The sequence below is a fragment of the Protobothrops mucrosquamatus genome, unplaced genomic scaffold, assembly GCF_001527695.2.
Source record: "Protobothrops mucrosquamatus isolate PMUCROS unplaced genomic scaffold, P.Mucros_1.0 scaffold2929, whole genome shotgun sequence".
Classification (NCBI taxonomy): Eukaryota; Metazoa; Chordata; class Lepidosauria; order Squamata; family Viperidae; genus Protobothrops; species Protobothrops mucrosquamatus.
In genome coordinates this window covers 43,428-59,759 of record NW_015388954.1, presented here as the reverse complement: position 1 = coordinate 59,759, position 16,332 = coordinate 43,428, and positions in this window count along the sequence as shown.

The following is a 16,332-nucleotide window of genomic DNA, read 5'->3' as shown; positions in this document are numbered from 1 at the left end:
CGTCGTTTCGTTGCTTCCACTGCAATCAACCAGGGCATCGCATTGCGGAGTGTCCAGTTCCAGTGTCGCAAGGGAAGACAGAATCCCCTGGGAAGACCACCCCCAAAAAGACCCCAGAAAAATCGAGGGCTGCACACCAGGCTGAGGGGTCCACCCCGCGTGGAGGCCGGCCAAAGGATGGGGACGCCACCGCTGCGACGGGACACCAGTTGGTCGTCTATGACAGTGAAGCGGAGGAACCAGAGGACCCAATGGTGAGTGAGCCCATCCAACCGTTCACCATCCCTATCACGTTGCTAAGCCCGCAGTCAGGTTACAGGGGGGAGTATGACGCCCTCATAGATTCTGGCTGTACCCGTTGTCTAATCAGTGGGGCCGTCGTAAAAAAGGTGGGGATCAGGGTTAGGACCTTGGCCGATCCCGTGAGTTTCAAGCAGGTGGATGGCTCCCTGTTGGGGGGGGGGGCTGGCCACATTTGTCACGGAACCGGTACGAATGGAGATGGGGGATCACTGGGAGGTCATTCGCTTCATCATAGTCCCCTCGATGATGGAGGCCGTCATATTAGGCCTAGCATGGTTGGACAAGTGGGGCCCCACGATCTGGTGGGAGGGGGGATACAGGAAGATTCGGATAGGTGGTCCCCGGCCACCTCCACACGAGCAGGTGCAAGCAGGCACAGAGAGCCAGAAAGGAGATGTGGGGGGGAATTTCTCCTTCCCATCGGCGTATGCCGATCTTGCTGAGGTGTTCAGCGAGCGGGAGAGTGACGTATTACCTCCTCACTGTCCAACTGATTGCGCCATCGACATCATACCGGGTGCCAAACTTCCAAAGCCCTGAATGTATGCCATGACACCCAAGGAAATGGCGGAATTACGGCAGTACATCGACCAAAACCTGGCAAAGAGCTTCATCCAGCCTGCCCGGTCATGGGTCGCGGCCCCAGTGCTCTTTAAGGAAAAGAAGGATGGCACCCTGCGCCTGTGCGTGGACTTTAGAGGGCTCAATGGAGTGTGCATAGAAAACCTATACCCCCTACCGCTTATGAAAGACTTGCTAGCCCATCTGGCAATAGGTAGGATATTCACGAAACTCGACCTACGAGAGGCATACTATAGAGTTCGAGTAAGGCGGGGGGATGAATGGAAGACTGCGTTCAACAGTCTGTTGGGGAGTTATCAATTCCGGGTGATGCCATTCAGGTTGCAGGGAGCCCCTGCCATGTTCATGCAGCTGATTAACGAAGTGCTTCATGAGCATTTGTATCAGGGGGTCCTTGTCTACCTGAACGACATCCTGATATACTCCACTAACATGACAGACCATATTAAGCTTGTAAGACAGGTGCTGGAAAAACTCCTACAAGCTCACGTATACATGAAATTGTCCAAGTGTGATTTTCACCAGACCCGGTTGGACTATCTCAGGTATCGGATCTCAGGGGAAGGAGTGGAGATGGATCCAGCTAAGGTCCAAGCAGTGCTCGAATGGCAAGCACCACAATCTCGCCGCCAGTTGCAAAGCTTTCTAGGGTTTGCGAATTTCTACCGGCAGTTTATCCCCTCGTTCGCCAAGGTGGCCCTACCCTTAATGGTTTACTCCGGACAAAACACTCGGTGGGTAAGCCACACCCCAGTCAACCATTGTCATGGTCGCTTGCCTGCCAGAGGGCTTTTGAGGACCTTCAAGCCCTCTTCTTGAGGGAGCCGGTTTTACGACATCCAGACCCTGACAAAAAGTTCATTGTACAGGCAGATGCCAGTGATGTGGCAGTGGGGGCAGTTCTGCTCCAGAAGAATGACCAAGGGGTTCTGCAACCTTATGTGTTTACCTCTCGAAAACTTACCGACAGCGAGCGAGCGTGGGTGATATGGGAAAAAGAGGCATTCACTGTACGATGGGCAGTGGCCACATGGCAGCATTTCCTGGAGGGGGCCAAAGAACCGTTCGAGGTGTGGACGGATCACAAGAACCTCGAGGCCCTACAGACGCCTCGACGCCTCGCCCCTAAACACGTAAGGTGGGCACAATACTTTCAGAGATTTTGCTTCGGTCTGAAATACATGCCTGGTGGGAGAAACTTCCTGGCGGACGCCTTGTCCTGGATGCCGCAGTATAACAGCAAGAGGGAGGAAGTGGTACAAGCCATGGTACCCCCTGTGCAGCAGCCAGCCTCAAAAGTGGTCTCGAGCAAACCAACAGAGAATCTGATGCAGGAGTTACAGAGCGTGAACCAAAGTGACCCCTGATTGTTGGGGCATCTGACTTTACTGACTAAGAGGGGGGGGTTGGCATGGAAGGGTGACAAAATCTACTGGAAAACAACAATTCATATGTTATTAACGCCAGCTCAGTATGTGGTATGGGATAGTGAGTTTAGACATCAGTGTGCATTAAGAGCTGCAACTTCTGGAGGTGCTTACCTCCCAGAGCAGTTATATGGCTCTGGTGCTTTCACTCCAGTGAATGCACAAATTGTTTTGCCTACGGCTACTCTTCACGTATCCTCTGAATGTGCTTACAAAGCTTTTGGAAAAGTTCCGATAACTGGAAAACCATCTCAAGCATTTTCAAATATTCGTCAAAAGGCAAATTAACCATATGCAGATTTTATTAATCATCTGCAAGATGCCTTGAAACAACAAATTGATAATCCTGATGCCCAATTTGAATTGCTCATGAAATTGGCTAAAGAAAACGCCACCACTGAATGTAAACGGGCCATCATTGGATTGGGAGCTCAACCTGATTTGGCAGAAATGATTAAAGCATGTCACAATATAGGAACTGCCTCTTTTCAAACTAATCTCTTAGCTGCAGCTCTTACAAAAGTTCAGAAATCTCAGGGGAAATGTTATAATTCTGGTAAAATTGGACACTTTAAACGGGAATGCAGAAATCCTGGGGGAGGAATGTCTGCCTCCCGACCATTTCAAAATATTGTTGGGGGGTGTCCAAAAACAATATGCCCTAAGTGTAATAAGGGTTTTCATTGGGCTAATGAATGCCAGTCGGGAAACTTCAAAGCGGGCTGGTCTCCAGCCCCGGTCCAAACAGAGACCCCTCAGTAATTCAATCAACAATTAATAATACCCCTGCTGCCACTAGAGGGAGTGCTGGGATAGATTTAATTATCCAACAAGAAGTGTGTTTCAAATTTCCAGGAGAGGTACAAGTAGTCCCTTCGCAACTTTCTGGTCCTCTCCCCTCTGGATATGTTGGATTAATTTTGCCTTGATCTAGCATGGGAAAAAAGGGATTTTTTGTAATCCCTGGAGTAATTGATTCTGACTATGCAGGCGTCATCTTTATTCAATTATGGACTAACATGCCACAGACTTTGCCAAGCAATGCTAGTCCTGCTCAATTACTCCATTTGCCCTATTTTGTCCCTGCAGGGGGTCGTGATAGGGATCGAGGGGACAGCGGGTTTGGTTCCACGGATCCCGTTATAATTGCATTAACCACCCCGATCACCACCCAGCAACCCCGTCAGACAGTCCTTTTTCAGGGTAAGCCTTTTGAGGGCATAATTGATACAGGGGCTGATGTTTCAGTGATTTCAGCTAAATATTGGCCTGCATCTTGGCCCACTGACCCATGCCCTAGTGTTTGGGGTGTAGGAGGGCGACAAGGTGCACAACAAAGTACACAATTTCTTTCTGCAAGTCTTCCCAATTCTACTGTAACTGTTCAACTCCGTCCCTTCATTCTTGACATTCATGTCAACTTATGGGGACGAGACCTACTTAGTAAATGGGGGGCTACCATCACTTTCGATGAATAAAATGTTTGCCTTACCCTTAACTTGGTTAACTACTACACCTGTTTGGGTGGAACAATGGCCTCTTCCTCTGTACAAATTACAAGCCTTAAAAATTCTTGTTCAAGAACAATTACAAGCTCAACACATTGCCCCTTCCGCTAGTCCATGGAACACTCCGGTTTTTGTTATAAAAAAGAAAAGTGGCAAATGGAGATTCCTACACGATCTCCGTGCCGTTAATGCATGTATTCAGCCTATGGGAGCTCTGCAATGTGGTACTCCCAATCCAAACTTAATCCCACAAGATCATCAATTGATGATCATAGATCTGAAAGATTGTTTTTTCTCCATACCTCTGTGTATGGCAGACCGAGAAAAATTTGCTTTTACAGTACCAGCTATCAATCACACTAAACCCACTTGCCATTACCATTGGACTGTATTACCACAAGGAATGTTGAACAGTCCCACTTTGTGTCAATATTTTGTAGCCAATGCTTTAGCTCCTTTCCGTAAGCGTCATCCAACAGCATTAATATATCATTATATGGATGATATTCTTATAGGAGCCCCTTCCATCCCATCTTATTGGCTTTCCGAACTTCAAGTAGAACTAGCCGACAGTGGATTACAAATTGCCCCTGAAAAGGTACAGCTTTGCTCGCCATATGTGTATTTAGGACACAAACTCCTCCAAAGTTATTCAAGTCCTAATATTCCACAGTTTTCTTTATCTCCTTCTATTTCGCTAGTTAAACTACAACAAATTTTCGGCACTATTAATTGGGTAAGACCTTATTTTTGCTTACCTACAGGTCTGTTAAGTCCCTTATTTGAATTACTCACCCAGGGCAAATCCCCTGCAGATGTAATCTCCATTCCCTCGGCAGTGCAAGGTGTTATTAAACAAATTAATTCAATTACAAGAACTAAATTTGTTGACCATATTCCTGTTCTTAATTCTCCGCTAACCTTATTAATCTTCCCCACTGAGAAATTACCTACAGAAGTCCTTTCTGCTATAAATAACAATCAAGTTTATTGTATTGAGTGGCTTTATTTACCACATACCCCTTCCCATAATATTTTGCCTATTTTTCTTGCTATAGCAGATTTAATAGTACAAGGCCGTTTACGGGCTCTCCAACGAACCGGCACAGACTTGGTGGACATTTGTATTCCTCTTGCTAAATCTAATTTTGAATTTGCATTTCATACATGTCAAGCTTTACAAATTGCTTTGATAGACTATGTAGGGAAAATTTCATATCATTTACTTAAAGACCCTCACTTTACATTCTTAATGACTTCCTCTTTTCGTATTTTCTCTATGCTTTCAAATCAGCCTTTGTCTGATGCTATTACTGTATTTTCCAACAGCAGCAAGACTAGAAGAGCAATCACATATCGAGATGAGTCAACAGCGAAATGGCACACTCTTTACACAGCTGTGCAACCCACACCGCAACGATCGGAACTTGCGGCTGCTATTCTCGCTTTTCACACTTTTGCTCAAAAACCATTTAATCTCATTTCCGACTCTCTCTATGTCTGTCAACTTATTGTTAATTTACCTGGTGCTTATGTAACACCCAGACTAGATGCTAATTTATTGTCTTTGTTTTTAACTTTGAGGCATTTATTACAGGATTGTACTCATCCATATTTTGTTTCACACATTCGAAGTCATTCTTCTTTACCTGGACTTCTCTCGGAAGGTAATGCTCAGGCGGATGCTGCTGTTCATATATTACCCACTTTGTTTTCTGATCCCTTTTATAGTCACTCCTTTTTCCATCAAAATGCTCGTGGCCTGGCACAATCCTGCCATATTCCTCTAAGCCAAGCGAAACAAATCATTTCCGCTTGTCCTCAATGTGCTAGTCTATCCCCTATAGGAGACACAGGTGTTAACCCATGTGGTTTAGAAGCCAATCAATTGTGGCAAATGGATGTTACTCACGTTCCATCTCTAGCACCTTGGAAGTATCTTCACATTTCAATTGACACTTTTTCCGGTGCCATCTGGGCAACCCCCCAACGGGGAGAAACCTCTAATCACATCATTTCCCATCTTATGGCGGCTATTACGGCTTTGGGAAAACCGGCAGTTATCAAAACAGATAATGGCCCAGCTTATACTTACACTTCCTTCCTACAATTTTGCACTACATGGAATATTCTTCTTCGTCATGGCCTTCCCTATAATTCTACTGGCCAAGCTATTGTTGAACAAACCAATCGTTCATTTAAAGATTGTTTACTTAAACAATTAAAAAAGGAGGGATCAAGGGTACCTAATTTGGCATGCATAACTCGTCAAGTTAATAAAGTCTTAATAACTTTAAATCAGCTGAATATTTCTTTTCAAAACACTACTGCCTACCAGCGTCACTTTCAGCAGAAAGCTGTGCTCCCTAATCCATTGGTATATTATCGGCAATTGCCTGATAAAACCTGGTTAGGTCCAGTTCCTTTATTAACTTGGGGACGAGGCTATGCTGCTGTGCCTGCTCCGACAGGCCCTCTCTGGATTCCAGCCCGGTGTGTGCGACCAGCCAAAGATGTTGTGGCATCAAGTCACGAACCCAATCCCGGAAATGAAGAAGGTGACCCTTCAGACAGCGCAGCGTCCCTTTCGCTCTCGCCATCGCAGTCGACCAACGACCTGGGGTGATGTGAAGAACCTAACATGCAAAGTGCAGGAGGTTCTGCGGCAACAAGGGAAAGAACCTACACCAGAGAATTTATGCGCTGCCATATTTGTGGTTTTGACTGCAAATTCCTTAGTCATTCTTTACCTCTCTTTCCTTCTTAATTGCTGTGTGGGAACTCAAGCTCTTCCACCTCATCCTTTAGAATCACGGATGAAGTATAATATTTGGGTGCAATTAGCTAATGTCACACAAGTGACAGACTTTTGTCTTTCTGAATCATATGATATGGAAAATCTACTCTCTACCTGTCTTATACCTGTGGGTGTCCCAGCATCAGTTTTAAAAAATTATACTGGTTTAAGCAATTTTCTATCAGCCAATGAATTTCACTATGCAACTATGTCAAACTGGGGTCCTGCCTCTTATATGTTACCCTTTGATGGTATTGTTTTGCATACACCAATTGTAGCTGTTCCTACAAATCTTACTTGTGCAAAAATTGTCAATTGTACTACTTCACCTAAAAACCCTCATTATATACATGTCAGTCAAGGGATTTTAAATTGTACCTCCTTTCAAGAGGTATCTTTTAATTATGCACATATATGGTTACAAAAAGGATGGTTCTTTACCTGTGGGAAAGAAACATTTAATTACATTCCTGCCAATGTAAGTATGACACAGTGTTGCCTTAGTAGACTCACCACGTTTTTGCCAACAAAAACGGAACTCAACATATCCAGTTCAAAACGTCACAGAAGATCAGTAGCCCTGGATGATACTTGTGATTCTTCTAGAACTCTCCTCAATGAAGCAGAGTATACTGCCTTAGCCATTTCATTAGTAGGCGTACCAGCACTTGCTGTTCGAGCTCATGTAAATTTAAATGCTCTTGCATGTAATTTAGCAAAAATCATAAATGTAACTTCCCTAGCTTTATCTGCCATTAATCAAGAGCTAATAGAATTTCTTAAAGCTATTTTACAAAATCATGCTGCAATTGATTATCTGTTGCTCCGACAACATCTGGGATGTGAAGCGCTCGAAGGAATGTGTTGTTTCAATCTTTCTGATCAATCTGGCGTTATTCAAAAGCAAATTCTTTTACATAATTTGGCTTCTGATTTAAAAATTGATACCTTAGGAAACTGGTGGAATGCTCTATGGTCATGGCTTCCCATTGGCCTTCTCGGAAAGATTGTTCAATATTTCATTATAATAGTTGCTATCCTTATCAGTTGTTGTTTAATTCAATGTCTTTTTTCTCTACTTAATAAGGTGTCTTTCAGTTTTCCGTACTAAACCACCATTAACTTTGCCTCAGGAACAAGTTTATGCTTTATATAAACAAATACAAGGTTGTATGTCCCCTGATTAAGACCCACTAACTATTCAGCTTAGGATAATGCCCTAATAAAATAGAAAAGAGTGAGATGTAGGGGTAACATGTGCATGCAGCATACTGCCGTGCTTTGCACCCCCACAAATCTCATAATTGTATACCCTTTTGCTCCTATGCCCTTTGCTCCATTTTGTTGACAAATATGGAAGAGATGTTTCTTTTCTTCCTTTTTAAACTCATCCGTGCTGCAGTGGGAGTCCACGCGCTTAAATAATGCTCTAATGCAGCTAACCTTATGGGACACTGGGTGATTACTCCTATAGTGGAGGATTCTACCCGAATGGGCAAGGAAGAGGGAAAGGGGAATGCAGAACAGGGAAAAAACATCGGTCCACAGTTGAAGGGGGTTGGAAAAAGTACCTGGAGCTCTGGTGGGATGGATGATAATAATAAAAGAAAACCAAATGCCCCCGAGACCCACAGTGGAAGAAGAAAATATGAAATGGGAGCAAATAACATCAGAAGGGAGGAGGACATAAGGGTGCTAATAAACCCAAACATTGACAATGAAGGAGCGGGTAAGAAGGTCCAAAAAAACGACAGAAGAGAACGCAATGCAAAGGAAACATCTGGAATACAAATTGACCGACTAGGGCCGGTGACGCGATCCAAGAGCCGGGTGCAAATGTCAGCTAAACCTATTTAAGTCATCTTTGTTAACTAGCTTTTTAGCCCTGATGATGTTGGGAGTTCCCAACGAAAGCTTGGCGGTTTTAGTAAAGTATTTTTACTTATATCCTCCTGGTGGTCGTATTTTATTTATTTTGAGTATAATTATGCCCAGGAGTTGTATTTTTACGGATATTATCAAATATTGCCTGACATAAAACACACGACCACCAGGAAAATTATAAAACTATAAAAAGTTTTAATAGATTAAAATGTACCTAGCTTTCGCTGGTCACTACCAGCATCGTCAGGGTAACCTCCAGAAGGTGGGGAGGCTATTTAGAGCTAGGAGCCGGGCGCAACGAGCGCAATGCTTATAATTTATTAAAACTTTTTATAGTTTTATAATTTTCCTGGTGGTCGTGTTTTTTTTTGTTTTTTTTTAATAATTTTTTTATTAATTTTTAAAGTTAAACAACAAATAACACAAGTATGATGCATTTACTTACACAAACAAAAAAAAGAAATAATACATTACATTTTCGGAGATGCTCGGCAGGCCCCGCCTTGCCTCCACCCTCATTCACCTTCCTCTTCCTTCCTCTCCCTAAATCCACAACCTCTCCTCTTTCCTCCTTTCCACCTCCCTACATCCCATCTCCCTTCTCAACCGCCTCATCGAGTGCAGTTTGGGGTACCAGCCGAGCATCTCCTCTTTTTCCATTATTTAGCTATAATACATCAATTTTTAATTCCCCTAATCCCCTTCTCCCCTCCCCCCTTTCCCCCCTCCCCCCCTAGACTTCCCAGAACCAAATACAGGGTTAAAACACATCCCATCCCATATCTAAATAACAATTAGACTAAACAAACATAATACAATCAATATTTACATACTTTAACTCTAATCTAAAACAATAATATCTACTCAAAAACTATATGACATTTATTCATTCCATACTTTCTCTAAGTATAATCTATCCATCTCCAACATTTAAGCTGTAAACTAGAATACATCTAAATACCATCTATAAAACATCTTATAAAAAATTTTCTCTTAAATTTTACACTTGAGTTTTTCCTTCACTTTCTTCACTCTTGGAAGATCTCCTACAGATGATGACATAGCCCCAGGCAATTCCACAACAAGTTGCTCCATCAAATCTTCCTTTGCTTTAGAAGTCGATGATGATGATAAATCAGCTTTCAGGACCGATAAATAAAAATCTTTAGCTTTTGAACCGTATTTAATCGATATCGGGTCCCCACATAATTTACCACAATACCAAAAGGAATCTCCCATCTAAAGGGCATCTGCCGCTTCTTTAACTCCTGAGCCAAAAAAATAAAATCCTTTCTTCCTCTTAAAATCTTAGAAGGTATTTCTTTTAAGAGTATAATATCTTGTGCAGCAATTTGAAATCTCTGCTGATAAAAAAGCTGTATAATTTCATTACGACGTACTCTTGTGGTAAAATAAACAACAACATCTCTAGGTATGTTTCTCTGACGTGCAACCCAGGAATTTATTCTAATTTTTTTTTCTATTTCTCCACAAATCACATCTGGGTTGCAGTCCAAAACCAGGGCCAGAGCTGTAACTATTTCTTCCTTAAGTTTCTCTTGTAAGTCCTCCTTAAGACCCCTAATCCTCAGAGCAAATTCCATTTCTCTATATTGTGACATTACCATATCATTTTGAAGAATTTCCACACCTTCTTCTACTTTCTCCAGTCTGTCCTCTGCTCCTTCCATTTTCTCCACTAATTCATCTACCCGACCCTCTATACGATCAACATGAACTGCTAATCCTTGAAAAATGTGTGATATATTTTCACAAAGTTCCTGATTTTTCTTATCAAGAAGCTCTTCTGTTTGTTTCACAGTCTGCAATGAGGACTTAGCTAAAGCCTCTTGTAGATCTTTAAGTGTAATGGAAGGAGGAGGTGAGGGTGGGGGAGATCTAGGTTTTTGTTGTGGAATTTGCACAACTGGAGAAGAAATAGCTGTTTTAGGCAATGCTGAAACTCCAGTACGTTTTGAAGCCATTCTGCCAATTTTTTTTTTTAAAACTCACAACAGCAGGTATAAACTTAAAAAAGCTTGACTGAAAAAAAAATATCTTTAAAATCCTTTAAAATGTATCATTCCACAACCGGAAAAAGAGTGAAAGTTTTCCTTTTGTTACAAAGAAGCAGCGCTTCCGCGGCCATTTTCTTCTCACTTTCACTTATAGCAAATAGCAAAAGTCCCAGTAAAATCTTTGAGTTAAAGTCTCAATTTAACTAAAGTAAAAATCTCCTGTCTGGTTCCGTCTGTTTAGAACTTACTCACAAGCAGATACAAAGTAGCAGCAGTGGCGGCGACGTCTAGCTTCGCTCCGAAGAGCGAAGGCACTCCGAGCTGCGGAGAGAGGTCCAGACTACGGGGGAGTTCATCACCTTCATCCCCCCAGGATCGTTCCTGGGGGGACTGGGGAACTCAACCCCTATCCAGACCGAACTCACTTTCTCCCCTTCGCCCGGGGAGAAAGTTCCGAGCTGCAAAACAGCTGATCCATGCTGTTTTGACAGGCTTTGACGCAGTCCCGGACGGGAGGCTGAGAAAAAGCCTCCTTCGGTGAAGCCTCGCCACCGGAAGTCCCTCCTGGTGGTCGTGTGTTTTATGTCAGGCAATATATATATATATGATGAGAGATAAAAAGCGTGAACACCAGGAAAGGTTTAAAAAACTATAAAAGTTTTAATAAGTTAAAATCCTAGCTTTCGCTGGCCACTGCCAGCATCATCAGGGATCAATCCAGGTCGATGGGAGCGCTTATTTATATAAGACCAAGTTATTTTTGCGCCCGACCCATGAACGCCGTCACAGGACTCCGTCGGCCAATCGATGTTCCGGTCGCAGTTTCCGTATCATTAGCCAGTTTATCCTCGCTACTCCTATCCTCATACGCCTTGTTGCTCACTTTCCTCCCCTCCCCCCTTTTTTTGTGTGTGTCCCTACGTTAGCTTCATGTCCTGCCTTGCTAAGAACGAATCTACGTTCTGTGTCTCCAGAGCGTTCGACCCCTTTTTTTTCCTTTTTCCTCACACTGGGGTATCCCATAGAGGTGAGTTCCTCATCACCCCCACCCCATTTCCGCTCGTCGGTTTTGCCCTTTCCATCCTTGGGTGCCCCGTGGGGTGTCCTGCCTTGGCTTGTGCCATCCGGCATTCCCCCCTCTCCCTTTCTGCGTCTGGCGATCTCATAGCCATGATCTTCAATCGTCAACATCACTGCCTCCTCCTTACTGTCACTACCGACCATCCAGGAGCATGTGCTTGCCCCTGCCCTATCTGCTGCCCCACCCAATCGTCCCACTGTTTCATCTGACCGATCCCCCTCCCCCCCCATCCAACCAATCTCTCCCATCTCCCCCCCCCCCTTTTGCAAGAAACGCCGTATTCATCTGCAAAGAGGCTGCACGGGAGCGTGTGATTGCCCCTGGGGTGGGGCGGGACTGCTCTCCCTCCTCTCCCCTTCTTACGGGAGACGCTGCGTTCATTCGCAGGGTGGCTGCCCGGGAGCGTGTGATTGCCCCTGAGATGGAACGGAGCTGCTCACTTCTCCCTCGTGCTCCCTGGCCTATCGGGGGTTTCGGGGGTTTCGGGGATAAAAATGGAGAGGTGCAATATAAAATAGAGGAAAAGAAAAAAATAATTCAGAAATATTTTGAATCTCTATATAAAAAAGAGGAAACAGAGGAGGAGAATATAAAACAATATTTAAAGGCCAATGGTCTTCCGGAATTAAAAGTAGGACAAAGAGAACTATTGAATAAAAAAATAACAGCAATGGAACTAAGAATGGCAGTACAAAAGCAAAAAAAATAATAAAGCTCCGGGGCCAGATGGTCTACCTGGGGAAGTGTATAAGACTTTATATGAAGATCTGGAAATGATACTATTAGAGATATATAATGATGTATTGGAGAAAGCTAAATTACCAGACTCATGGACAGAAGCCTACATAACTCTTATTCCAAAAGAAGATACGGATCCTAAACAAATAAAAAATTATAGACCAATCTCGCTGTTGAATTCGGACTACAAAATTTTTACTACAATAATGGCGGAACGACTAAAAATAATACTAAATCAAATAATATATTCGGATCAAAACTGTTTTCTATCCAATAGGCAAATTAGGAACAATACGAGAATTGTACTAAATGTTTTGGAATACTACGAAGCACACCCCGAAAAACAGGCTGCATTAGTATTTTTAGATGCTCAGAAGGCATTCGACAACCTTAATTGGCAATTTATGTTCCAACAGTTAGAAAATATGAAATTTGGTGAGAAGTTTGAACAAATAATAAAGTCAATATACAGAATACAAAAGGCCAGAGTAATAATTAATGGGGAAAACACAGAGAAGATTGAAATTAACAAAGGAGTAAGACAGGGATGCCCAATGTCACCTCTACTTTTTATTCTAACGTTAGAAGTGCTACTAACTCAAATCAGAAACAACAAAGAGATAAAAGGATTAAGGATTAAAACAGAAGAATACAAGATACAGGCATTCGCAGATGATTTGGTGTTCTTTATAGAGGAAAGAGGTAATATTTTATTGAATGAAATAGAAAAATATGGAATGGTGGCGGGACTAAAAATAAACAAAGAAAAGACTAAAATACTAGTCAAAAATTTAACTGAAAAACAAAAAAGGGGATTAGAAGAAAATTTGGGGTTGCAAATTGCAAAAAAGATTAAATATTTAGGAATTTGGCTTACCACAAGATGTTCCTCAATAAAAGAAGATAATTATAAAAAATTGATACTACAAGTACAAAAAGATTTAGAGATTTGGGGGAAATTACAATTATCATTGTTAGGAAGGATCTCGGCGATTAAAATGAATGTTTTACCAAAATTGTTATATCTCTTTCAAATAGCTCCAACAAAATTGGGGAATTTTTTTTTGATGAATTGAATATAATGATTAATAAATTTATATGGCTAGGTAAAAAAGCACAAATAAATGTTAAAGCATTACAGGATAGTAGAAGTAGAGGTGGCCTTGGACTCCCAAAATGGGAAATTTACTATCAAGCAGCGGGATTGCTTTGGATCAGTGACTGGATAAACTTAGAAAACAAAAGGGTCCTTACAATTGAAGGTCATGATTTACAGGCTGGATGGCATGCTTTTCTATGGGGAAAAGATAAGAAAACTCATACATATTTCCTTCGACATCAGATAAGGGATGCATTAATTTGGATATGGGAAAAAGTTAAAAAAAAAAATACTATACCAAAATTCCAATTTGGATCTCACCAATGGAGGCGATGATTCATCCAAACACATTAGATAAAACAAAAATGATAAGGTACAAAGAATTATTAGACAACCAAGGGAAGCTAAGATCAAGAGATGAATTAAAAGAACAGGGAATAACTATTGATTGGTGGTCATATACACAGATAAAATCAAAATATAATAAGGATATGGAGGAGTATGGTATATGTCGGACATTACAACAATTGGATAAAATATTGACAAATAAGGGAGAAAAATTCTTAACAAAAACCTATAAACTCCTATTAGAAATTGAATTGGAAGAAGAAATAGTAAAGGGCCCGATGATAGCATGGGCCCGAAACATAGGTAGAAATATAGGATTAGAGGAATGGGAAAGAACATGGAACATAAATTACAAATTAACGTTGTCAACTGCATACAAGGAAAACCAATACAAAATGTTCTACAGATGGCACTTAGCACCGGCGAGATTGGCTAAAATATACAAAAATATGAATCCAGATTGTTGGAAATGTAAAAACAAAGAAGGAACATTTTATCATATGTGGTGGCAATGCCCCAAAGCAAAGACCTATTGGGAGCACATAAGAAGATGGTTACAGGAAATAACAAAACAACAAATTGAACTTAAACTCGAAATATTTTTATTAGGCATAATTAACCCCAAAATCGAGAAACTACTCCAATACATCATTATACATATTATAACTGCAGCACACATTGCATATGTGGAATGTTGGAAAAGGGAGAGCATACCAACAAATGCAATGATTGTATGTAAGATATTAGATTGTGCTGAGATGAACAAACTTTCTTTAGAAATAAAAGACAAAGAAGCTACAGAATTTTACGAGATATGGGACATGTATTATAACTGGTTAGAATTACAGAATAAAAATGTACAAGAAGTAATGTAAATAAATGTAAATAAATTTAAGAGATATAGGACATAGTATTGTTAAGGGAAAAGAAAAAATGTATTGTGTATTATGTTTGTTTGTAAAGAAAAAAAAAGGAAAAATAAAAATTAAAAAAAAATGTGCTAGAAATGGCTTTCTCCCATATAGCACAGCATATGGAGTATCATTTATAGAGGAACTCCACAGCCTATTGATCAAATAATTAGCAGTCAACATGGCTTCACCCCAATACAACCTGCTCAGGCCAGAATCCTCCAGCAGTGAGTCTTTCATGGTCTGCAAGACTCCATTCCGTCTTTCAGCCACGCCATTCTCAGCTGCTGTGTACGGATTTGTGCATCTACAGTATGTCTTATTCCTAGCTGCCTCAACCACTCTTGAAAGTTTGTTGACAGGAATTCTGAACCTGTCAGTTTGCAGCTGACATACCTGTTGCCTATATCTTTTTTCTGCGAAGCTCACCCATTGCTTGAACTTCTGCAGTACCTCTGTTTTGCTTTTCAGCAAATAACAGAAACCAAATCTGCTGAAATCATCTACAACAGGGCTTTTCAATCTTTTCACCCATTGTACCACTTTTAGGATATGGCAATATCCGAGTACCACCAGTCGCCTAGCAAGGTGTCAAAAACCTGATGACCAAAAAAAAAAAAAGTGATGAAGTACAGGTAGTCCTTGACTTACAACAGTTTGCTTAGTGACTGTTTGAAGTTACAATGGCACTGAAAAAAGTGCCCCCCAAGCCACAGCCGAGCAAGACACCTGCCTGCCCACCCGGCGGTGCTCTTCCTCCTGTCCGAGGTTTTCATTGTTGTGAGCATTTCTGTTGAGGATTGGCAGCAGGGGTGGGGTGGGGGGGTGTTTGGTTTTTATTCCCCCCCCCCCGTCTGCTGGGTGGTTGCAGCAGGTTTTGGTCACTTCACATGACCCTGGGACACTGTGACCGTCATGAATCAGTTGCCAAGCATCTGAATGTAAATCACAAGACCCTGGAGATGCTGCAACATTCCGGCTGATCAGCGCTTCTTCTGGGCTCAGCAGAAGTGCCAGGATCAGCACCGAGCTCCAGCTGGAGCCTGGCGCTGATCCTGATGCTTCCACTGAGCCCTGACAGTCCCGAAGAAGCGCTGATCCTGGCGCTTCTGCTGAGCCCTGACAGCCCTGCAGCTCCAGCCATCTCTCACTCAGGCTTGTGCGGTGCTGCCACCGGTTCAGCTCATTCCCCTCCCCCACTACCACTTTTCTGGGATGGTCACGTACCACCTGCCAGGTGCCAATGTACCACAGGTGGTACCCGTACCACTGGTTGAAAAGCCCTGGTCTACAATGACCAGTGCATACCTTGCTCCTCCCAAACTGGCTTGCATTGGTCCTACTAAATCTGCATGTACCAGCTCTAGAACCCTTGTTGTCTGCCTTGTGCTCTTCTTGCTTACTGGGAATACCTTGGATTTTGATGATTTACATACTGCACAGTCTAAGTATGCCTTACAGCCTTTCAAGGTTAATCCCTTTGCAAACTCTGGCATCCTTTGCAACACTCTGAAGCTGGCATGGCCAAGCTTTCTGTGCAAGAGATGAATGCATGAATCATGCTGTGCCACATTACCAAATGTTTGGGCACATTGAATCTTTTGTGCCTGCAACACATAAAGATTATCCTGTTTTA